The sequence below is a fragment of the Canis lupus genome, chromosome 35 (genome assembly GCF_003254725.2).
Source record: "Canis lupus dingo isolate Sandy chromosome 35, ASM325472v2, whole genome shotgun sequence".
Classification (NCBI taxonomy): Eukaryota; Metazoa; Chordata; class Mammalia; order Carnivora; family Canidae; genus Canis; species Canis lupus.
In genome coordinates, this window is record NC_064277.1 from 6880604 (window position 1) to 6904697 (window position 24094).

General features: G+C 44.2%; 1 long non-coding RNA gene across 2 annotated transcripts in view; it reads right to left on the bottom strand.

The window, feature by feature from the left end:
• Window positions 1-2624: 2624 nt before the first annotated feature.
• Window positions 2625-24094, bottom strand: part of LOC112658799 (uncharacterized) — a 46692-nt gene continuing 25222 nt past the window's right edge. Inside the window, exons 5-6 of one of the 2 annotated variants that reach the window (XR_007408445.1) lie at window positions 3668-4221; window positions 2625-3376 (exon numbers count right to left, since the gene is read on the bottom strand). This is a non-coding gene — a long non-coding RNA (uncharacterized LOC112658799). Of the gene's footprint in view, window positions 3377-3585; window positions 4222-24094 lie in introns of those variants that run through there. The other variant, XR_003135978.3, reaches the window with a different exon arrangement.

The window sequence follows — 24094 nt, forward strand, 5'->3', positions numbered from 1 at the left end:
GCTGGGTGCCCCAAGACCATCTCCTGTAGTGCCTGGTAGCGATCTCCCATCATGAGGCTGATGCAGCTTTCACAGCTTATACCTTACTATGTACCTTACTATTCCTACATTCATTGTACGCCTCTCCTCTCCTTGTACTACAATTACTTGTGCCTTGATAAAATTCATAGCTAAAGAACAAAGAACTAAAAAAAGTGAGATGAAGCCATAACACTTGCCAGGATGCTCCATCCAGAGTCAGCTGGAGTGGGGTGCTAGTTAACTAGTTCTACAAGGGAAGGGAGAGAAAGCCCTGGTGTAGCATTTGCCCAATTCCTCTGGTAAAAATACTTCTGCCCCAGATGACCATCTAAAAACATTTCTGAATAATTAAAACTCCGCTCACAGGAATCCATGCGGCACACCACTGCCAAATGCCTCCCCATGGTGCCCATCTCAGGGATGTTACAATCTGAGCTCCTGCTACAGCCCCTGAGTAAAGAAAATAAACACTGGCAGACCCGTTTTCTAGAAGAAACCTGAAATAGTATACCAAAATCTGGATAAGGTGAATATTTGTGAAAAAGAGAGCCATGAAGAAACCAGTTCGTTATAGGAGAAGTACATTACATGGCCTGGCCTGCTTCTCAGCATGTTGCTGAGCTGGGGGGTTGGGGAAAGTTTCTCTCCTTTTTAATATTCTTTGTCCTCCCAGTGTTGTCAGAAGGAGCTCAATTCACAGGGAAGGTCAATCACTCTAATAGATGGATAGCTGCCTTTGGTAAGCAAATTAATCAGGTGAAGAACCACATCTTTACCAAAGAGTTAGGTCAAAGCCAGAGGTGACCCCCATAAGGCACCAGGACTGCATCCCATGCATCTTCCAGATGCAAACAGCCCTCATCTAGACTGAGCTGGAAGGCAGAGGCCTGGGTAGCCTTATCTGGCACTGGCTCCGGCCTCAACTTGGACCTGCCCCAGATAAACTGGAAATTTCAAGGCTACGCCAGGCATGAGGTTATGCAGAAAGATAAGATACGTATTCCCTTCCTCACCCCACCACGACAAAGCTAACCATACCCCATCCCAGCCAAAGGGGCAGAAAAAAAGACAAAACCACCCCATCTAAGTGAGAATGTCAGTAAATGGTCCTTAAAACTAGATGCCCCACACATGCTGGGAGCGGCTCTCTGTAACATTCCTCCTTATCATGGGAAAAAGGGAAACGTGTGCAAGAAGTAGATGCTCTGTACCTATAGGTCATGTGTAGATAAAAACATTGAATCTTGTTGAAGTGGGTAAATATTTATTGAGCACTTACTATGCACCAGTACCTGTGCGGAGGTCTGAGATAGAAAAGTAAAAAGCACAGTCGGAGCACTCCTTCAGAACTCCTCCCCAGCTAGCAGCAGCCTCCATCCCTGCTCAACCAGGGTCTGGGAGACCCATCTGGGTGCCCATGGGCATGAGTGTCTGCTGGGTGCAGAGCGTGGAGCCCAGAGCCAGCAGAGGACAGAGGATGAACATTCAGTTGGACAGACAGACCTCGCAGAGTTAAGTGGAAACCCAGGCAGGGAGCAGGCATCAGGAAGAGGAGAAGGACACAGGCCACAGCTGCCAAGACAGTCAAGTAAGTTCGGTGTAAAGTAGAAGCCAGCACTTGGAAGATTCCTAAAGTGAGAGCAGAGAAGCCTTTATTTTATTTTATTTTTTATAGGATGCCTGCAACCTCCACCTTTCTGAGATGAGAGTTATTAAAACTATTATAACTGATTCAGGATCTCTCAAGGCTCCCACATGCAATATTCCAACAAATCTAAAATACTGTCAGTAGTTCCATTAATTGGTATGCCAGGAAGGAAGGAAGAAGAGAAGGAAGGAAGGAAGGAAGGAAGGAAGGAAGGAAGGAAGGAAGGAAGGAAGGAAGGAAGGAAGGAAGGAAGGAAGGAAGGAAGGAAGGAAGGAAGGAAGGAAGGAAGGAAGGAAGGAAGGAAGGAGGGAGGGGAGGGGAGGGGAGAGGGGGAGGGAGAGGGAAAAAAAGAAGGAATCGTAACAAGTTATGATACACCCCTGATTTTAAATGTATTCCAGTCTCAGAAATGTTAAAATAAGAAGCAAAACATATCATAGAATCAGTGGAATATAGTAGTTGGACATAGATATTTAAATAAAATAGATGAGGAGGGAAAGGACACTGACAGTGGATACAGTGAGAATCTCGAAAAGGAGTGTAGACAGGCAGAGTCCAGAAAAAAGGAAGGAATAATGGAGTGGCCCCTGGCTTAGCTATCTCTAAGATAATAACATCTATGGGGAGTCTTATTCAGCTGTTTAGTGACCTTTATAAACATGGTCTGTATTGTTCCATTCCTCTAAGCAGTATCTTTTCTCTTTTTTTTTTTTTTTTTTTCCAGCAGTATCTTTTCTCTCGTATCATATCCATCCATAGGGGAAGAAATTGCCATGAGCAACTGGAAACAACTGAGCAGTGTGTTATGTGAAGATAGATGAGAGACAGAGAGTTCTCCTGGAAATGTCCAGAGGGAATCACAGAGAGCAGAGGAGAGAGTATTTGTCAGGAGCATGAGCAACTGGAAACAACTGAGCAGTGTGTTATGTGAAGATAGATGAGAGACAGAGAGTTCTCCTGGAAATGTCCAGAGGGAATCACAGAGAGCAGAGGAGAGAGTATTTGTCAGGAGAAGTGGTGGTGGCGTGGAGGCTGGGGGTGGGCAGTGAGTACTGTGACCTAGCAGCTTTCCCATCCCCATCAGTCCTCCCCCGGAGACTCCCCTCTGCAGTTCTGCACAGTGTTGCCAGCAGATGAGGATGATGTGTCTGCATCCGTTTCTCCTCGCAGCTCTCTTCGGGGGGTCACTAGGCACCCGAAACGGAAACATAAATAACAGTTGGTGTAATGAAAGCAGGTGGCTGGCTCTGACCTGGAGGGGGAAGTGGCTTGAACAATTACTTATGTGGCCCAAGAAACGCGGAGTCCAAATCAGCGTGTAAGTGGAATGTGCGTGTGTGCCTGTGTGTCACCTCGTGAGCAGCAAAAGCTCTGAGGGTCTTTCTTTCTCACACACGCACACGCACACCGCGTTGGCAGTGTTCACAGGGCCCTCCCAAGAGTGGGCCACCAATAATTTTTTGTTGAATGACAATTTAATTCATTTAACGAAGGATTGAGTGACTGGATCAGTCAGTGGAGCAGACACGTCGGCTTTTGAGAACGAGGTGTAAGACTCGACCAGTGGCACGGAGGAAATTTCACCAGCGGTGTTTAGGGAGATGATGGTTGAAAACACTGGGAGGTCAATGCAGATGGTGAAAGCACTTCAAGGAAGGAATTAGAATGCCCAGGAACAACGTTCCAGCTCTCTTTATCTGTGAATGACTGATCCCAACAGGAATTAAAGAGTTATTAGAAAATAGAGTTAGAGTTAATAGAATTAACTCTGTTAACTCTAAAATAGAAAATAGGCTTAATTTAGAAAATAAAAGGAAGCCACCCTGTGCACTTATTATTAAACACTCTTGGTTACCTAGAGAGAGAGAGAAATCCAGCTCACCCCACATAGATACACCCCATGTACTATATATATATATATACTGCATATATTCTTATGCACACACACCCCGTAAACCTTATACAGACCATGTATCCGTACAGTGTATGTCAACTTACACAATGAGAACGCAAACACTACTTCCAGGGTCCTGACTTAAAGTGATTTCAAACCCTGATGCCGCATTCAGTATCCCAATTTATAATCACTTAGATTCTGGAAAAAGTTCCCAGGAATGTGAAGAAAAACACTGAAAATCCCAGTGTCTGATAGTCCCTTCATGTCAGTTTAACCTTAATTGCCTACAGTAAGTCCAATTAGTGGCAAATCAGATTTCCCCTTCATTTCATCCGATGAAGTAAGCTTTGGCAGGAGCATCTGCCAGCACAGAGCAGGGTGAAGAGGGAGAGAAGGATGAGGCTCGGCGGCACAGTGGGCAGAGGGCGAGGGACCCAGCCAACCCCATGCTGCGGGCAGCTGGGGTCCCCAGCACTCCCCCTCCACGCTGTGCTTCCTTCCCATGCTTCCTGCGCTCTGGGGTCCCAGCCTTCCTCCCGCGGCCCAGTGTTCTTCTTAGAGCTTCCATGTCTTCACTGAAGAATAAACTGTCTCACATAGAGTGTAGGGTTTTTATAACTGATTCTTATAAGCATCGAATCCAACAGGGAAAATCCTAGAAGAAAAAAAAAAATAAACCTTGAAATCAACTTTTAAAGTAATTTTTTTAAAGATTCTATTTATTTATTTGAGAAAGAGAGAGAGAGAGAGAGTACAAGAAGGGGGAGGATCAGAGGGAGAAGCAGAGTCCCTGCTTGAGCGGGGAACCCAACGCAGGACTTGATCCCAGGACTGGATCCCCGGGCTCTGGGATCATGAATTGAGCCCAAGGCAGACACTTAACCAACTGAGCCACTCAGGGACTCCTGAAAGTAGATTTTTTTTTTTTTTTAATCCCTGTCTTAGTCCTGTCTCTGTCTTGTCTCTGTGTCTCTCTGTGCCTTCCTCTAAAACACATACTCACACGCCCTTCTCCCATGCTCTTTGCTGACCCAGCCCCACAAGAACACAGTTCTTCTCAGGGAAACTGACAGGAGTCCTTTCAGGCTCCAGGGTCCTGCAGCCCCTGACTTGGGTGCCAGGATGCAGGAGGACAGGCACAGCCATGTCCTCTGGGGAGCATGGGGCAGCCACAGCCACAGGCATGTGGGACCAGGGCACGGATGCCAACAGTGCTGCCTCCACGTGAAGCGCACCCTGCCAAAGCCTCCTCGCTGCATCTCAAGGTCACAATAATAGATTATGAAAGAGTGGAAAAGCACTGCACAGAAAATGGGCCATGGGGACTTTCCTCTGGGTAAGGAAGCAGAGAACAACGCAATGAGGCAGAGGATCATTTGAGCTCTGCAAGGCAAGAGAAGTGGACTGTGGGGTCGGTCCCTCCAAGCCTGCAACATCTCCCCTCTGTGGGCTTTGGAAAGACCCGATACAGAGACAACACGGAAGACGGGACGATTGGAAAAAGATTTCTAAGGTGTTTTTAGGTAGGAGAAATTCTATCACAAACATTAATGGGTTTCACAAGAACCAAATAGTTTCCTATTATGTTTCATGGCAGTGACTTTTTTTTTTAATCCCTTGCAAATTAAGGTGAGACAAATGTTCTCATAAAATAAACATTTCCCTGTCTTTGAAAACCACTGATAAATAGTCCAGGCTAATAAAGCTTTGCCTCTCCTAAAAAATATGGGAGGGCTGTTATTCTGGACTAGCAAACAGAACTAACTCCTCAAATGCCCTGATAGAACGGAAGACCCAACTGTTCAAGTTGTGACGCCCTAAATGATGACAATGGTTTCCAAGGGGCTGAAACAACTATGCTCGAAGAAGACGTCTTATGTAAGATGCTATAGTAACTATAATGCAAGTGTGGACTTAAAAAATAAATAACTCGACAGCAAAAGTCAAATTCCTCTATAAAAGGAACCTTTTTTGTTTGTTTGTTTTGTTTTGTTTTTGGAACCTTTTTTTTTTTAAGTGAGCTCCATGCCCGATGTGGGGCTTGAACTCATGACCCCGAGATCAAGAGTCGCAAGCTCCACCGACTGAGCCAGCCCCGGCACTATAAAAGGAACACTTTTAATTCAAACCACACTCACCGTTTAAAAATACTTCGCGGTCTTAACTTTTTCGGAGACGAAAGCAAGTGGTTTGGAGTAAAATCAGACCCCTGGTAATTCTCTAAGGGGATGTCGGATAAATTCCTACACAGTTTATTCCCAGATGGTTTAACAAAGAGGTCACCGTCTTACAGGATCATATCCTAGGGGTTGAATGTCCAGGGGAGGTGGCCAGTAGACTGCGTTGTAGATTCCAGAAGCTTTTCTAGTCTCCTTTAAATTGGTAGCAGCAGCTCTGCCTTCTGCCCACCCGGAGCCAGCACTGGAAACCAGTCTTACCAGTTCCTGAGCTGCCAGCCACCTGGGCAAAGTGTCTGGGCTGTGGGCCCCTCTCCTAGGAGCTGGCCTGCAAGGGAACTACTGGCAGGGATTTGTGCCTAAGGGCAAGTCTGCAGGCCTGGCCAGAGGGAGACCACAGGGCCTGGAGAAGCTCCTGGATGCTCAGGGCTCCACTGAGTACCATGGTCACGTCACACAGGCCCTTCGCTGGGAGAGCCGAGCCCTTCCCAGAACAGCTCACGAGCCTCAGGCCTTCAACCTCAGTTTTTTCCTCCCAGTTATTCCTCTTCCTTCTGTGGCTTCAGGCAGGTCACCCTGCGGTGTTGCCAGTCCCCCCTCTTTGCGAAACAGAGGAGATGACTACTGACTTCCCGGTGAATCATCATCAGAGATGTTCCCAGCCAGCCCCAGAGGCCAACAAAGCCTCATGGTGCCTCCCTCCGCTGCATGCCTTGGGATCCGCTGAACTGTAAGGATGTGGTGATGCCAGGCCCAGGATCTCCCGGTGTGCCACCCGCAGGATGGAGCTGCTGCCCTGCTGGGGTGCTGTTGCGGGGGCGGGAGGTCTGGGGGAGGAGGGTGCCAAAGAGTCCAGCATTCCCGGCCCTGCCTAGAATCCTTAACAAAAGAGGTAAGAAAGGAGAGGCCATCACATCCCAGAACACTTTCTTCTCTATAAAATAAAGAATGCTCAGTTCTTTCATTTAAAATATATTTTTTCTTGGTTACAAAATAATTAAAATATATAGAAAGATATGAAGATAATACAGCTTGGGCCCCAGGTATCTACCAAGTAATTAGCTTTCACATTTTGCCATATTTGCTTCAGACTTTTTCTTTAAAAAAAAAGAAAAAAAAAAAAAAAAACTGGAGTCATTCAACCTAGCACAAGGCAGCTCCCCGAAGGGATTTTAAGGGCTGCAAGTGCTAGAGCAAATGCAACCCGAAATGAGCCCAGCGCGTTCCCGCAGGACAGCTCAGTTAATGAGCACTGTTTATCTGTCCTGGTCCCTGTGCTGTGAGCTGCTAGTAACCTAGTCCGGGCTCAGCTCTTGTGACGGACGGACGTGGGGGCATGAGTTCCCTGCTTGGTCTCACGTCCTGCCTGCCTGCCTGGCCAGGCTGACTTGCCACTTTGCAAATGCAGCCACTTCCAAATCCTTGAGCCCGCAGGCAGGCCCCTGGTGTCCGCCCCTTCTGAGCCCCTCGCAGTCCCCCACGTCCCCCCATCCCAGGCTGTCCAGAGGCACCGTTTGGCTCCAGTTCTACGTTCTAAGTGTTTCTATGAATATAGGCTTTGTGGACTGTGTATTCATGTGACATTAATCCCAAGGGGAATCAAAGCAGCGTAGATGCCATTATCCTTATTTGCCTTGGATTGTCTGCTGTCAACACTCACTGCAGCCTGGGTGTTGAAAACCTGCCTGAATGAGGCCTGGGACTGGAGGGCAGAGCAGAGTCATCCCCGGCCGTCAGAGGGGGAGGAAGGCCTGGAAGCACGTTACCTCTGATTCCAAACCTCCGCCCAGCGTCAGGACGCCGCACAAAGCCTGGTCCCCAGAGCTGGGCCTGGGAGGGCGCACTGTGATCTGCACAGAGCTGGAGCCACCGCGCTCCTTCAGCTATTTTTCCGAATCACCAGGTCACTGATTTTCCTGAATTCTGGCGTCAAAACATCCCAGGGTTCCCTTTGGAGCCCGTGCAGCCGAACAAACCTGTGTTGTGGAAAATGAGAATAACACCGGCCAGCATCTCTCCTCCTGCCAGGGGGTGAGTGCAGACGGACCAAGGAGCCCAAGGCCTTACCAACAATGATGCCTTTTGCAATTCCAGGGAGGAGGGTAGAGGGGTGGCCCTCGTGCACCCCGCCACACCCCTTCCCCTCCTAGCAATTGGTTCCTTCTCAAGCTTGAGAAATCCAAGCCTTGCATCTGTGCTTACTGAGTGGCCTTCACCAGCCACCACTCAGGGGCGGCAGGGCGTGCATGGCTGGTGACAGCTGTTCCCTTGACTTTCCGGAGGAGGAAATTAACTCTGAGGTTATAAAACCATGATAGGAACTGAAACTGGCCCATCTCTGCCTGTGCCTCACACCCTGCTCGTTTACAAGCGTGCACAGATACACACTCCGCGGGGTCACTGGCCCAGGAGAGGATGGTCGGACAAAGGCCCGCTCATCCTCTTCGTTCGGCACGCATGGTGCTCCTCTGCAGTCTGGCTGGCTGGTGGGCAAGGGTATGTTTGAGAAAACCCACTTTTAATCCAAAGTGGTGCTTAACATCCCAAGAATTGGCAGGCACGCCTAACAGGAGCCTCCCTTCCTGGGCCACGTGGCAATGCTCCATTTTGTCCTCCCTGGGCAGCTGGCAAGTTGGAGTCTCTCGCAGGTGAGGGAGTGGTTTCTGGAAGCACAGGAATTACAGTAATGGATTAGGCCGCTGTGCAGACCGTCTGCATCCCCAGCAGAGAAGCCAGAAGGTCTGGGAGGAGGCTTAGCATTCTCAATGAGCACTCTTCCAGAAACCCGCCAGCTTCCGCACAGCCACCCTGCTGCTGTGGGGAGGACCGGGGCCCTCTGCTTTGGTTTGCTGCAGTGACGTGCCATGTTCTCTGCCTACCCAGCCTGAGAAACAAAAGGGAAGGGGCTGGGGGAAGGCAAGGGGGGCAGCTCTTCTCAGACTTCCAGAGAAACAGACACCTGTCAGGCCCAGACAAGAACACTCAGAAGCAAAGGAGGGAAGGAAGGACGGAGAGAGGGAAAGAGGGATGGAAGGGGGAAAAAAAAAGAAAGAAACTGACTCATTAAACTATCCAAGAAGTATCCTATTAGAACTTCTTTTAACAGTGATAAGGATACCAGATTGCACGAGACTTTTCCCATCAAGCCTTAATTATCCCCAAATCAAAACTTTTGCTTTCTATATTGCCAATTCTTAAGGAATTTATTTATATGTTTGTTTGTTTCTGCTCAGCTGTCCGTAACCTCCAGTCACTAAACCATATCTGAGGGCGACTGCTCAGGAGCCAGCTCAGTCCAAGCTGAGCACCTGGCTATCGCCAACTCGGGGTTACGATGTTTCTCTCAGCCTCCTTCTTTTTTGGAGGAGAAAGACACCTAGTATGTGACTGTCATCAAGGTCCCAGCCCATTAGTTTCAGGGACCCTGGGGGTCTGGGAGCAATGAGGAGGGGTCCTTCCGGCCATATTCCCATCAAATACTGTCTAAGGCAATACATCCAGAGTGATAGCCGTTAGTCACACGTGGCTATTGAGCATTTGACATGTGGCCATTGTGATATGCTACAAGTGTCAAATATAAAATCATTTTCAAAGACTTCATAAAAAAAGATAGGGGTGCCTGGGTGGCTCAGCAGTTGAACATCTGCCTTCGGCTCAGGTCTTGATCCCAGGGTCCTGGGATCGAGTCCCACATCGGGCTCCCTGCAGGAAGCCTGCCTCTCCCTCTGCCTGTGTCTCTGCCTCTCTCTCTGTGCCTCTCATGAATAAATAAATAAAAATCTTTTTTTTAAAAAAAAGAATAAAAACTACCTTAATAATTGTTTAATATTGACTACATGTGAACTCATAATATTCTGGTTCTGTTGGGTAAAATATATTATTAGAATTAGTCTCAGCTGTTCTTATTGTTATAAGACACACATAACAGAAAATTTACCATCTCAACCCTTTTTAAGTGCAGGTCAGTGGCATTAAGTTCAGTCACACTGTTGTGCAACCACCACCATCGTCCATCTCCAGAATTTTTCAACATCCCAAGCTGAAACTCTATCCCCATTCAACACGAACTCTCCATTCCTCCCTCCCTCCCGGCCACTCCGGCAGCCATCCTCCTACTTTCTATCTCTATGAACTTGCCTACTCTAGGGACCTCATAGAAGCGGAATCATCCAGTAGTTGTCCTTTTGTGACCAGCTTATGTCACAGAGCACAATGTCCTCAACGTTCATCCACGCTGTAGCCTGTGTCAGAAGCTCCTTCCTTTCTAAGGCTGAGTCATATTCCATTGTATGTATAGACTATGTTTTGTTTGCTCATTCATCTGTCGTTGGGCACTTGGGTTTCTTCCAATTTTTGACTATTGTGAATAATGGCACTATGAACATGGGTGAACAAATATCTCTTCAAGATCCTGCTTTCGATTCCCACAAGTTTTCTTCTAGACAGCTTTAGTCCAGAATGAATAGAGGCACAACTACTATCACACAGGAATGTTTCGACAATGAAAGGAACCCTGACATTTAAAATGCGGAAAACCTAGTTCCAATTAAAGATCTCATAAGTTTTTCCCAGCCATAGCACTTTATGCTTTTTCACTCTGCTTTAAGAACTTAAACTAGAGCTTTGTTGTCAAGGGAGGTACCAGGATTACACCCCTCACCCCAGGGTGAGGAAGGCCCCTACATGTGACCTGGAAGACCCAAAATTTCAGGGAATCCTTTTTGTCTGTAGAATGAGCTGGTTCCTGTGACTGGGGGGGCCTTGGCTCCAGAGCTTACTGATGTTTTGAACGTAGGGGAGGAGACATCCATGTCTGAAAATTCTGCTGGTAATACTTTGCACCATCAGAGGGAATAATGCCTAGAGCTGGGGATAGCAAATGTGGTCTCCTTGGAAACCTCGAAGCTACTGATACCTTCCAATGACAAAGGCACTAATCTTGTTCCAAGGGAGGGACAGGATGCCATCAGAATCTAGTCCCCGGGTCTTAAAGGAATGAATGTACTCTTTGATTCTCTAGCCATCCCACCCACAGAGGCTGCCCCTGACTTGTCTCTGGGAATCATAGATTATATCTAGTAGAAGACAGTCATTTCTTTCCACCATCGAACAGTAATAAGGAAAGGGTGGTCTCCACATACCACTACTTTTCATAAATTCCCCTTTTTTCCCTGAGGAAACAGCATGGCCAGCCCAGAGGTCCTTCCCTTTATCTCCCCTCAGATTTCACAAAAGCATGGCCCACCCACCAGGGAAGAGTATTCCCACGAACACTGTGGCTTATGACTCAAAAGGAGAAAAAGAAGAAGAAATTCTGTGGAAAAAGCAAGAATGGTGGGGAGGCCTGTTATTTGTTTCCTTCTAACTAAGAGGAATAAGCGTAACACCTCGCAGCCTTGGACAGTAGATGTTGTTAATATGGTTTGAAAGGAAAATGATGGTGGGCACCTGGATGACTCAGTGGTTGAGCATCCGCCTTTGGCTCAGGTTTTAATCCTGGGGTTCTGGGATCGAGTCCTGCATCAGGCTCCCTGCAGCAGGGAACATGGAGCCTGCTTCTCCCTCTGCCTATGTCTCTGCCTCTCTCTGTGTCTCTCACGAATAAATAAATAAAATATTAAAAATAAATACATAAAATAAAGGAAAATGATGGCAAAACTTTAATGGCAGTTGACAAAATGAAAACCAGGAAAGAATGAAGAACCAAATTAAAACAGGAGGAGCTGGTCACCCATTATAAGAAGATAATGTAAAGAATAATGTTAGGTAGAGTTATTTGAATGTATTGGAGGAAAATGCTGTATGAATCTAAGGTCTTATAGTTTATGTACAATATGAGGCTTGCATAAATTTTCTTTAATATCTAGACTCATAAATATAGGGAGATTTGATACCTTGGTCATAATAGCAACGCATACCTTGATAACTCCTTTTATGCCTAGTTTTAAGCCCCAATATCATCTTCAATATCACATGATCTCTCTTATGCTCATGCCCTCATCTGAAGCATTCATTAGAGATATAATCACCCCTATGTGATTCTGGGGGTCGGTGTAAGGATCTAATGAAATAATAGACATGGGAATACTCTAAAACATCAAGAGCACCATAAAAAGGATTATTGTAAAAGTAAATACAGTTCCTTATACCAGACTTCTTATCAGGGGGACTGAGAAAACATGGATTTTCATAGAAAGAAGAAAACCTATACTGACCACGTTAAAGACACAAAGTACAGTATTTCTTACCCAAGTCCACCAATGTGCATCATCTTTTTAGGAAGCTTATAGGGACATCGTGGTGTCATATGCTTCATAAAATTCACATTTAATGTAGAAAACCTTTCCTTTGCAGCTAGCTGGATGAGGGTGGGAGAGAGTTAACCAAGAGAACCGAAAATAATGCCGTGACCTCTGCTATTATATGCACAAAGTTTCCTGCAAGTAGCAGCCAAGTTCCTGGAGAAGAAAGAAGTGTGTGTGTGTGTGTGTGTGTGTGTGCGCGCGGGTGTGTGTTTAGCGTCATAATCATAAAACTCTTAGGTACTGTGTGCCTTCATCCTTCCCTCCTTCCAAAAAAGGCAAAGCATCAACATAAGCAGCGCGGGGCTCAGAAATCTTCCAGCTTCTGTCTCCAGTTCTGCTCAAGTTACTAAACCGAAGGGTCGCTGCTGCATATAGAACCCACTCCTCCTGCACAGTGGCAGCTTGGCCTGAAGCAGGTGTGGCAGTGACACAGGTGGCTTGTTTTTCAGGGTCAGGTTGGCACATTTCTAGCCCAGGGCTCTGGGTAAATGTTTAGATTTCATTTTTCAGTCGCATGGTGTTGGACTCCACAGCATCAAAGGCAGGCCCCTGCATGCTACCCTCCTACATCCTTTGTCTCCTCTCCTGGCCTGGTGGGAAGTCAAGAGGTGAGAGGAGAGGAGAGGAGGGGAGGGGAGGATGGGGTGGGGCGGAGCGGGGAGGTTTTGCAGTGCCTCCAACTCTCCCCGAGAACCACTTTTCAGGCTCATCAAATTCCTTCCCCTTCTCTCTCCTGTGGGCCTGCCCTGCCCCAGCACTGGGAAGCCGGCTTGTTTACACAGCTCATTATGCGCGCTTTGCAGTTGCTATAGCAACCACCAGGGGTCAGTTTATAGAAGGAGAGGAAGTTCACTTTTGGGGAGTTAGCTTTCCAGCTCCTGTGCAAAGCACAGCTGAAAACAAAAGACCCAGACACCCATGGAGGAAACACATTGAAAAGTTTCCTATGAGCAGCAGCATCATTCAGAGCGTAAAACTTCACTAGGCAATGCTTTCCTGCTGAACGAGCTGTTCTAGAACAGCGGATAGGAGAGGGAAGGTATCACTGCATCTCCAGATTTTCCTCTCCGCCTTCCTCTCACCCCTTCGCCTTGCCTTCATAGCCCGAAGGCAGTCCTAGTGGTGGTTAGGATAGGCAAGGGCGACCGACTACCAGGGTTCATTTAAAGCAGTAAGTTTCATTACTATACTGCGTTGACTGGGAATCAGAAAGATCTTTAGAAACTGTTATTACTCCCCTCTTTCCCATGGGGAGGGAGGCAGCACACTGGAACAGAACACCTATCTCAAGGTCCAAGCCAAACAAAATGGAGCCCTTCCACCCATAGGGAGCGGGCTGGGAAAACTTTCCAGCTCACACCTGACTAGTTAAACCGATTTAGCAAATAAGAAATGCAGGATGCCCAATTAAATTTGATTTTCAAATAAAGAATGAATAGATTTTTGTATAAGTCTATTCCACACAATATTTGGGACATATATATAGTAAATCTAACTTAACCCAACCCTATCCTTACCCTCCTCCTCACTACCACTGGCCTCCAACAAAAGCACAATAGAGGAGTTCTCTCAAAAGCAAATCAAGTGCCAGGTTGCCATTTAGGTTGATCCCACCCTTGGATTATCTTGCTGATCATTGAAAGAAAAGTAAGAGGAAGAAAGAAAAGAAAAAAAAAAAAGAAAGGAAGGAAGAAAGAAATTATTTACATATATGCAAATAGTAAACCAGAGGCAAGTCCATCTACCAACAGCAAGTAGATGAATTTACTATCATCCCTCAGAGCCACACACCAGCATAAATGACCTAACGGCTAAGTAGAAAAGAATTCAGTACTGGGGATCTACTTTTACTTTTTTTACTAATAGTCAAAGTCAGCTTTCTAAAGAATAATGATTTTTGTTTCCTGGACAGGAAAGACATGCTTTTTTTTTTTTTTCCAGGAGTAAATAACATTTGTTTCTGAGTATTCTATTGGAAAGTTTGAGTGGATAAAAGCCCAATAGAGATGATATATTGTTACCCTCCGTTTGGCTATTCGTGGTCTTGATTGGTCTTGGTGCCCTATATATACGTCCACGGGGGAGAGAATGACATTTGCATTTATCAAACTCACACTCTTCCCAGCATGGCTTTTGCTGAGAAGGTTGTGTCGCTACGTCACCGAGGGAAGGCTGGCTCAATGAAAGTTGTGCTGAGTTTTATAGAACTTCTGGAAAACCTAGACCACTAGTTATAAAGCTGTAACCTGTGGTACCTTTACATCTGTTTTGACCCGAAATTCACAAACCTAAAATTTAAGGCAAATAAATCATGAAACATAAGCTTGCGTGGAAACAAAGCAAATCAAAGCAATTAATATGTTCCATAAGGCCCCAGCCAACTCAGATTACAAGGGTTCCCACAACTCTAATCCAAAACAGGTAATTAAAGGAAAACTGTCAAGATAAGCATCGTGTACAATAAAAATGTTCTCACCTGTTGCTAACTCTAAAATTCTCAATACGGTTTTCACTAAGGGAAAAAAAAGTGTTATTTTAGAAGCTGATGCTTCAAGTCTGGAGCTTGAGTTCTAATCTTGTCTCTTCTACTTCTGAACATGACCCTGTGAAAGTCTGTGGGCCGTCTATGACTCAGTTTCCCCACAGGCAAAATGCAGATACTGGATCATTATTAAGTGCTCCTTGCCTAACTGAAGGGGTATTGTGAGAATATCTATAAATCACTCTGAGCTATTCAGACAGAAGGCAGGAAGTTATGAAATGTGATTATTTGCACTATTCATTTTTAAACAAGGAACTTGATTTAGGAGTTGGAATCAATCGAGTTTAGTTTTGTTTAAAGCACTGTGAAAGGACTTAATTTTTGAAATCCTATTTTCATTTATTTAAAAAAAAACAATAGTTCTTTACTTTTTTTTTCCTTAATCATTGTTAATAAATCCTACATTTGCAGCTCAAGCTGTCAGACAGTGTCTCTTTAACACCATTCAACAGCTGTTAAATGGGATAATCACCTGTTTATCCTCAGGTCATTAATTCAAATGCTAATTGCACTCTAGACCCTGGCTTATTCTTCCAGTCAAGCCAGACCAGGCACCCAGCCCTCTGAAAGGGTGCTACATACAGTAATCAAGGACCTCCATCAATTTACCTCCAAAGGCACAGATGAAACAGAGCAGTACAGACGCAGGCATGCATGTGCATGCACGCACACACACGCACGTGCACATGAATGAGTATGTTGAAAACAGTGAAACATTAAAATCAACCAAAGTAGGGACACCTGGGTGACTCAACTGTCCCTTCAGCTCAGGTCATGATCTCAGGGTCCTGGGATGGAGAACCCCCCCCCCTTAGGGCTCCCTGCTCAGCAGAGAGTCTGTTCTCCCTCTCCCTCTGCCCCTCCCCCTGCTCCTGCTCTGACTCTCTCTTTCTCCCTCAAATAATTTTAAAAATCTCTTAAAAATTTCAAAAATTTAAAAAATAAACCAAAGTAAACAACCATGGAATACAGTATTACACAATTATTAAAAGGATGCTTATGAACATAATCAAATAACATGTTAAAAATGCCTACTTATTTATGTCAACTGAAAAGAGGAGTAGGCAAAGCTGTTATATAATTACAAATATGGGGGGGAGGGAATTTTGCACAGAAAAAGACAAAGAATATGTGATAGTCTTGGAACTAAAATCAATCGTTCTCTAGAGGACTAAGAACAAGGACAACTCTAGGGCTTAAGATACATAAGTTCCTATTTTCACTGAACTTCCAGAAAGATAAAATATCAGTTAAAAACAAACAATACCCAAAATGTATTTATAGAGTGATGTCCTAAGAAGATCTACAAAGAGTTATGGGGTTGAGGGATCAGACGGTCTGCTTTAATTTGAGCTGTGGAGGAGAAGACACCAGAGACAGTGAGAAGTCCCAGTGAAAGTGCCAGGACTGGCGTGAGGTTGGCAGCGTCAAGGAACAGGCGGCAGGTCAGAGGGTAGTAGGCAAAGATCAAGGTGATAGAAGGTGAGTTTGTAGAGACAGGCAGGAGCAGGGGCCTGCTGCGCAGAAGGCGCATGGGTGGGAACTGAGAGAGACCAGTAAGCAGTTACTGTGGGGGCCAAGAGATAAGAAGTGAAGACGTGGATTAGGGGGTGACAACTGTGGAGCTAGATTGGGTCAGGAAATATTTTGAAGGTAGACCTGGCATGTATTGCTGATAAAACAGTTTGGGAATGGGGGTCCAGGGATACTGAATAAAAAGAAGAATCTGAGAATTTTGGCGTTCACAGCTGAATCAATAGTAGGACCATTTTCTAAGTTGAGAAAAGCTAGTGAGGAACAGGCTCGTGGTATAACATGGAGAGTTGGGTTTTGGTCATTTTACGGTTGAAATGCCTATTAGCTCTCCCAAAGTGATGTCAGGTGAGTAGTCAGCTAGCTCTCAGGGAGGAGTCAGGGCAGGGATAGCCGTGTAGGAGTTACCGGAATGTTGATGGTATTTAAAGCAATAGTCAGGATGGAGTAAGGTAGAGAGATCATGTAGAGAGGGAAGACGTGCAAAGGCTGAGAGCTAAAGATTGGGCTCAAGAGAAAGAGCCAGAAAAGGGATGACTAGTGAGTGGGGAGGAAAGCTAGGGGAGTATGGTGTACCAAAACCAAGGGAAAAGAAAACTGTTTTAGGAAACAGGGAATCAACAGCTACATCCAATGTTGCTGAAAGCTTGGAATTAGTAGAGCAAAGTCAGCTCTGTTTCGGCAACAAGGTGACCCTGCCAAGATCAAGTGCAGTGGAGTGGTGAGAATGGGGTGAGGCAGTGGGTACAGTGGGACCACACATGTGAGTTTTCTTAGGAAGGGGGCAGAGCAATGGGGCAGAGCCCAAGTCGTGCTGCCAAGTCAAGAGAAGGCCATTTGGGGAGAAAGTTTTAGAGCTTAAATTCCTTCAGGTTGCAAAGTCCATTCCAGTCCATTCCAGTCACCATATTGAAATTTCAAGATAGTTATTTTATAACTATTTGGGGTTAAGTAACATTATGGGTCTATATGTTTTCTTTAAGTGAAAATGGTGAAGCAATAATAATTTTTGAATATTCTAATTTACCCTTAAATTAAGAAATAACAACTTAAATTATTTTTAAGTCCTGTGTGAGAGAGGATATGAACTTGGATTTTTTAAAAAGCTGTAGAAAGAAAGAAAAAAAAAAAGCTGTAGAAAGTATCACTTGAAAAATAAGTAAATGAATATAGGTACACACTTGTAATAAGAGAACTAATAAAAGAGTTTCTTCTTAAAGAAAAAAAAGAAAGAAAATGGATTTAAACAAGTAGATGGAACTTAGAACTAGGAAAAAGTTCAGAAAGAGTAATCATGGAGAATGTAATTTACTTTATAAATAAAGGAGCAGGGGTGTCTGGATGGCTCAGTGGGTTAAGCATTTGCCTTTGGCTCAGGTCATGATCTCGGGGTCCTGGGATGGAGCCCACATTAGGCTCCCTGCTCAGAGGGGAGTCTGCTTCTTCCTCTCCCTCTGCCTGCCACTCCCTGCTTGTGCTCTCTCTCGCTGTGTCAAATAAGTAAGTAAAATCTTAAAAAAAGAAAAGAAAGAAAAGAAAGAAAGAAAGAAAGAAAGAAAGAAAGAAAGAAAGAAAGAAAGAAAGAAAGAAAGAAAGAAAAGAAAACAAAGAAAAGAGAAAAGGAACTGATGGGGCATCTAGGTGGCTGAGTCAGTTAAGTGGCTCACTCTTGGTTTTAGCTCAGGTGATGATCTCTAGTCCTGGGTGGAGCTGGAGGCAGGCTCCTCACTCAGCCAGGAGTCTGCTTGAGAGTCTCTCTCTCCCCCTCTCCCTGTGTCCCTCCTGCTCATGCTCTTGCTCTCTCTCTCTCTCAAATATATAAATAAAATCTTAAAAAAAAAATTAAAAGAATAAAGGAGCTAGTAATGATGATATATTTAATTATAAAACCAAAAGAAATTAACCATAATGTCCATCTATGGCCAGTTTGAAGAATTTAGAAGAATGTTTAAAATAAATGATTTGATTTTTAAAACCATTGTAAATGCTAGTTTTTTCTGGAAATAGAATATGGTTTGTGTGGTTTTTTTCCAGGTTCATTTCCATGCTGTATTTTTTTTTCTAGCCACTAATGAGTCATAAATAAAATTGGATGTTTCAAAGATGTCTTAATAATTAGAATGGTACAGTATTTTTTAATTCATTTTATTTTTTATTTTTTATTTTAAAGATTTTATTTATTTATTCATGAGAAACTCACACAGAGAGAGAGGCAGAGACATAGGCAGAGGGAGAGGAGAAGCAGGCTCCATGTAGGAAGCACAATGTGGGACTCGATCCTGCTACTCTGGGATCATGCCCTGAGCCAAAGGCAGACGCTCAACCGCTGAACCATCCAGGCATCCCTTTAATTCATTTTAAAATTACACTTCTTTCTGGGAGTTAGAGATCTACCTACAAAGAATGTGTATCTCAATCAAGTATTCCTTGCATGCCTACCTGTATTCCTGGCTTTGCCAAGAACTGTGGAGTCCTGATTGGTGTAGAAATTAAGACCAGAAGAAATTTATGCTTCTATATGAAACAGTTTAAAGTAATGCTAAAAGCACAAACTTTGAAAAAGACCATGTGAGATGTCATTCTCGGTCACTCCACTTACTACTTGGATGATTTGGCCCAATTATTTACCTTCTTGAGCCTTGGTTTCATCCCTACATCAGGGAAATTATAATCCCTAATACTTCAGGTTGCATGGGGATTAAATGAGATAATATATGAAAAGTTCCTGGACAGTGTCCAGGAGATTAGAAAATTCTTCCCAAATGTTGGGACTCTTGCCTTATCCTTAAGCTAAATGTAGCCCAGACTCTCAGACCCTCTGTATATTGAGTGAAGAGACAAAACAGAGTGCTTGGCACATAGACAGCATTCAGTAAATATCTGAAGGGTGATGAGTCAATGAACTGGCTAATTAATTAACATAACCAATGACTTTCTGTAAAAGAAGAGCAAAATCACAACGGTTGACTTCGGTAGAGATTTTACAGTCTCTCCAATGAATGAGTCATGTCTAGAGGACCACATATTGCACAATGAGGGATGGAAGGTAAACAGGGCAAGGGTGATGAGCTGTGGGGAAAGATGTCTCTCTTCATTTCCAACCTATTTGTTCTTTCATCCAATTTCCTTTCAATCAGTGCTCTAGACCTGTTCTATTGGCTGTCTACTATGGCGTCTAAAAAGAGTAGCCTTAGAAACATAATATTTCCACCACCAGCATCCCCACCTTTCCTAGCTTATCCCCCATCACCACCCAGGGTACTGGACACCATGGATTAGGCAGTGACTCAAAAGCTTGTCAAACAGAGTCTTCCTCAAAATTCTCAATTGAAAGATGCAGAAACAATGAACAGATAATGATGAACTCTATGGCTTAGAGAGGTGATGCTAGAAAGTCAAAGTTGGTGAAATTATTGCACCACATCCACAAAGAGTAAACAAAGGAAGCAGGTGGAAAGAGAAATGAGAGCAGATGTGTCAAGGAAAAGATGAGGAGCCATGTAGCTCCTAACCCGGCCCAGGGTCAGAGTTAGTTCAGGTCCTGGAATTGGTTCCTGAGCTCTCTAGAGCCCTAAGCATTCACAATCTCTAAATGTCCTCTCCTTTTTGGCCAGGGACATTCATCTTTGACACTGCTGGTTTGGTCAATGAGACAGTCTGAGCTGTGAAATGGTGTATTCTCTGACACATCATCTGGCCCATATGAAGCCTTGCCATGAACCATCTGAGATATATTATTGTGCAATAAGATGGATGTGCACGGCCAAAGTTAACCCTTCAGATACTTATCCTCAGTTAATTCATATTGTCTTATCAGGAATTAAGAGTCTCAGCCCCAATAAAAGACAATCACTTCAATAAATGCTGTTGGGAAAACTGGACAACAACATGTAAAAGAATGAATGAAATTGAACAACTTTCTTGCACTGTATTCAAAAATAAACTCAGCATGTAGTACAGGCTTAACGCTAAGGCCAGAAACCATGAAATTCCTAGAAGAAAACATAGACAATGAACTCTTAGACATTGGTCTTAGGAATATTTTTTGGGATCTGTCTCCTCAGGCAAGGACAACAAAAGAAGAAATAAACATATGGGATTATGTCAAACTAAAACATTCTGCACAGCAAAGGAAACCATCAAGGAACAAAAACAGAACCTATTGAATAGGAGATGTTTGCAAATGATATAACCGAGGGGTTAATATCCAAAATATATAAAGAAGTCACAGAATTCAGTATCAAATAAACAAATAATGCAACTAAAAAATGGGCAGAGGATCTGAACAGGAATTTCTCCAAAGAAGACAACCAAACGGCCACCAGACACATAAAAAAGGTGCCCAACCTCACTCATCATCAGGGGAATGCAAATCAAGACCACAGGGAGATACCACTTCACACTTGTCAGAATGGCTATTATCAAAAAGACAAGAAATTACAAGTGTTGGTGAGGATGTGGATAAAAGGAAACCCTCATGTACCGTTGGTAGGAATGCAAAGTGGTGCAGCTGCTATGGAAAACAGCATGGAGTCTCCTCAAAAAATTAAAAATAGAACTGCCATACAATCCAGCAATCCCACTTCTGGATATTTGTACGAAGAGAGTGAAAACACTAATTTGAAAGGATATCTGCACCTCTATGTTTACTGCAGCATTATTTACAAGAGCCAAGATACGGAAGCGACCTAAATGTCCCTCAATAGACAGTGAACTATTATTCAGCCATGAAATTTTGCCACTTGCAACAACATACCTAGAGGGTATTTTGCTAAGTGAGATAAATCAAACGGACAAAGACAAATATACAAATACCATATGATTTCGCTTATATGTAGAATCTAAAAAACAAACAAAACACAACAGAAACAGACTCCTAGATACAGAGAATAACCTAGTAGTTGCCAGAGGGGATGGATAAAATAGAGCAAGAGGATTTAAAAGTACAAACTTCCAATTATAAAATAAATAAGACACAGGATGCAACACACAGCATAGGAAATACGGTTAATGACGTTGAGCCAACTTTGTCCAGTGGCAATAATAGCTAGATTTATGGCGGATATTACTATGTAACATATATAGATGATGCATCACTATGCTGTACACTGGAAACTAACGTGATGTTGTACGCCAATTACTCTTCAATTAAAAATAAATAAAAAGTCTGAGCCCTGAGGTAGTCGAGAAAATGCAGCTGGAATTTTGGTCTTTTCTGACTTTCAGATAGTTCCTTACTTGGGTTTGCTTTTGCAATACTAGCTTATCTTTATTTGATTTCTTGTTTTCAGTACATGACAGCCCAAACATGTGTCACCATGGCCATGCCATCCTCTTCTCATGACTTATCCTCTCAGTACCTATTCATTTCTCACATCCATGAAAAGTCTCAAAGACGTAAAGCTATTTATTCGGAGAAGTAATGTAGCGTGCGCCAGAAACAAAATTGCTTTGTATGATATTTAGCCAAAGAAAAGGCCAAGTTTATTTGTTGCATATACATGTGTATATATAAACTTAAATCTATCTAGTCTAAAGAAGGAAAGTAAGCCCATGCACAAATTCTATCAATTTGCAATTTGCAATTTATCAATTTGCAATTTCCCAGGTTTGCCTGGGAAAGTAAAAGCAAAACCACACTAGGGACTCGCACACCCACGTTCATAGCATAGTGTTCACAATTACCCCAAGGTGGAAGCCACCCAACTGTCCACCGACAGATGAATGGATAAACCAAATGCGGCGTACACATACAATGGAATATCATTCGACCTTAAACAGGAGGGAAATTCTGGCACAAAAGGAGAAATGTTGTATGATTTTACTTACACGAGGTACCCAGAATAGTCAAATCCATAGAGACTGAATGTCAAATGGTGGTTGTCTGGGGCTGGGGGGAGGTGGAATGGGGAGTTAGAGCTTAATGGTTTCTGTTTGGGATGATTACAAATTTCTGTGGGGGCACCTGGCTGGCTCAGTCAGTTAAGTCTGACCCTTGATCCCAGCTCAGGTCTTGATCTCAGGGTTGTGAGTTCAAGCCCCACACCCAGAATAGAGCCTACTAAAAAATTTCTGTGGATGGATGGTGGTGAAAGTTCACACAACAATATGAAGGTAACTAATGCCCCAGTGTTGGACACTTAAAATGGTTAAGAAGGTAAATTTTATGTTGTGTATATTTTAACCCAATTTCTTTAAAAAGCTGCCCTGGTGTGGAAGCATTAGGGAGGTTGCCCTGCAAAACCTTTTCCATCTACCCATCTATATTTGTATGATATGAAATTTTCTTTTACGTTTACTTTTAAAAATAGAGCTCACATAGGAAGAGATCATTCAGGAAGGCACAGGACCTCTTGCTTTCTTCTCTGGGCATAGAATACCAGCCAAGTAAAACCATGGTTGACTTAGAATCTGAAGAGGATCAGTTCATTTCGTTCCTTAAACTCAATATTTCTCTTCCTCAAACTCCTCTCCATTTCATTACAGGCACAGGGTGATCAGATCTCCACCCCAGACCTGTGCTGATGTCTTTGGCAGGACTCAGGCTGGAGCTTCCTCCTCCCCCGTGGAGGATATTGCCCAACTGGCAGGTGTAATGAAAGGAGTTTTGTTTGAGATATATAGAGTAAAATCCGACTCACATGCCCTAAAATTGTCATTAATAAAGAGCTTTCATCAGAATGAGTTTGAATGTTGAAATGAAAAGTTGAAAGTTTTCACGGTATTTCTCCACGTACCATTTAAATTCCACTTAAAGGTCTTATTCGTTGTCATTACTTTGAAAATATTTTTCTTTTACTCTCTATAATTACTAGAAATGTATCATCTCTCTCAATATATGACACTCCTAAATTCATCTGCTTCTTTTGTAGCCCAAATATTCCCAGGCTTTCAGCCTGTGGTGTTTCTCTTTCAAATAAATACACTCAAGCCAGCATCTTGTGCAAACTGCATAGACAGCACCCTCCCAATTTAGGATCCTGGGAGGATTTGTGCTTCATGCGTGAGCACACAAGAAGAAACCTGACAGTGGATATCAGACCGCTTTGTCCTATTAATCATTGCCAATTTCCTGTTCCAAGGTCCTGGACTCCTTCAGGCTGCTGGAGTCTTCTCCGTCAGGTACCATTGTCCTATGCCTTCTCTCCCTGGGGGCCTTAAGCCTGTATCCCTAGGGCTGCCAGGGGCAAAACACAGAATTCTTATTCTACTGTTGTATTTCCATTCATCGGAAAATGCTCTTGTGACTTGAAGTTTTGCTCATCTGGCACCTTCCCAATGAGGTTTGGCTGTGCCGCTCATCACTACAGCCCATTGTTCTCCCAGTCCTGATCTTCTTACCCTACTATCTTAGACTGAGTTTCCTGGAGCAAGTCTCTGAGACTGGGTTCTTGGAGAGTGCTCATGGAACACAGAGCTATAAGGAAATGGGATGGCAGGGTCGGGCCGAGATGGATGCTGGCGTCCAACACGGACGCCACGGAGGCCTCAGCCAGCCCTCTAGGGAGCTCCCAAGTTGGGATGGCCCTCAGAGCATCCCAAAGTGAGGAAGGGGATGGGCCTTCGTAGCCTGCCCCGGGTCAGCCAGACTTTTCTCCTGAGCTGCACCTTGGGAGAAGCATAATCTTGAGTGAGGAAATCCCCAGAGGCTGAGAACAGTTCTGGGGAAGAGAATCAACTCTGACCCTTGGCAGCTGATACTCCCAGTGGCTGGGGGATGGGTGTACCTTGGCTCTGAGGAGGGATGGGGCTGAGCACCCACCATGCCTGTTCTACTTTTTCTTTTTCCCCTGGCACCCATCACCTCCTCTTATGCTCCATGATGTGCTGCAACATACTTATTACCACATCTGTTGATTACTGATTGACCTAGCTCCCTCTGCCACCACCCCTGCTAGACCCAGGCTACATGAGAGCAGGATTCTTCATCTGCTTTGCCGGGAAGGTAGCACACACCCCAGGAACAGTGTG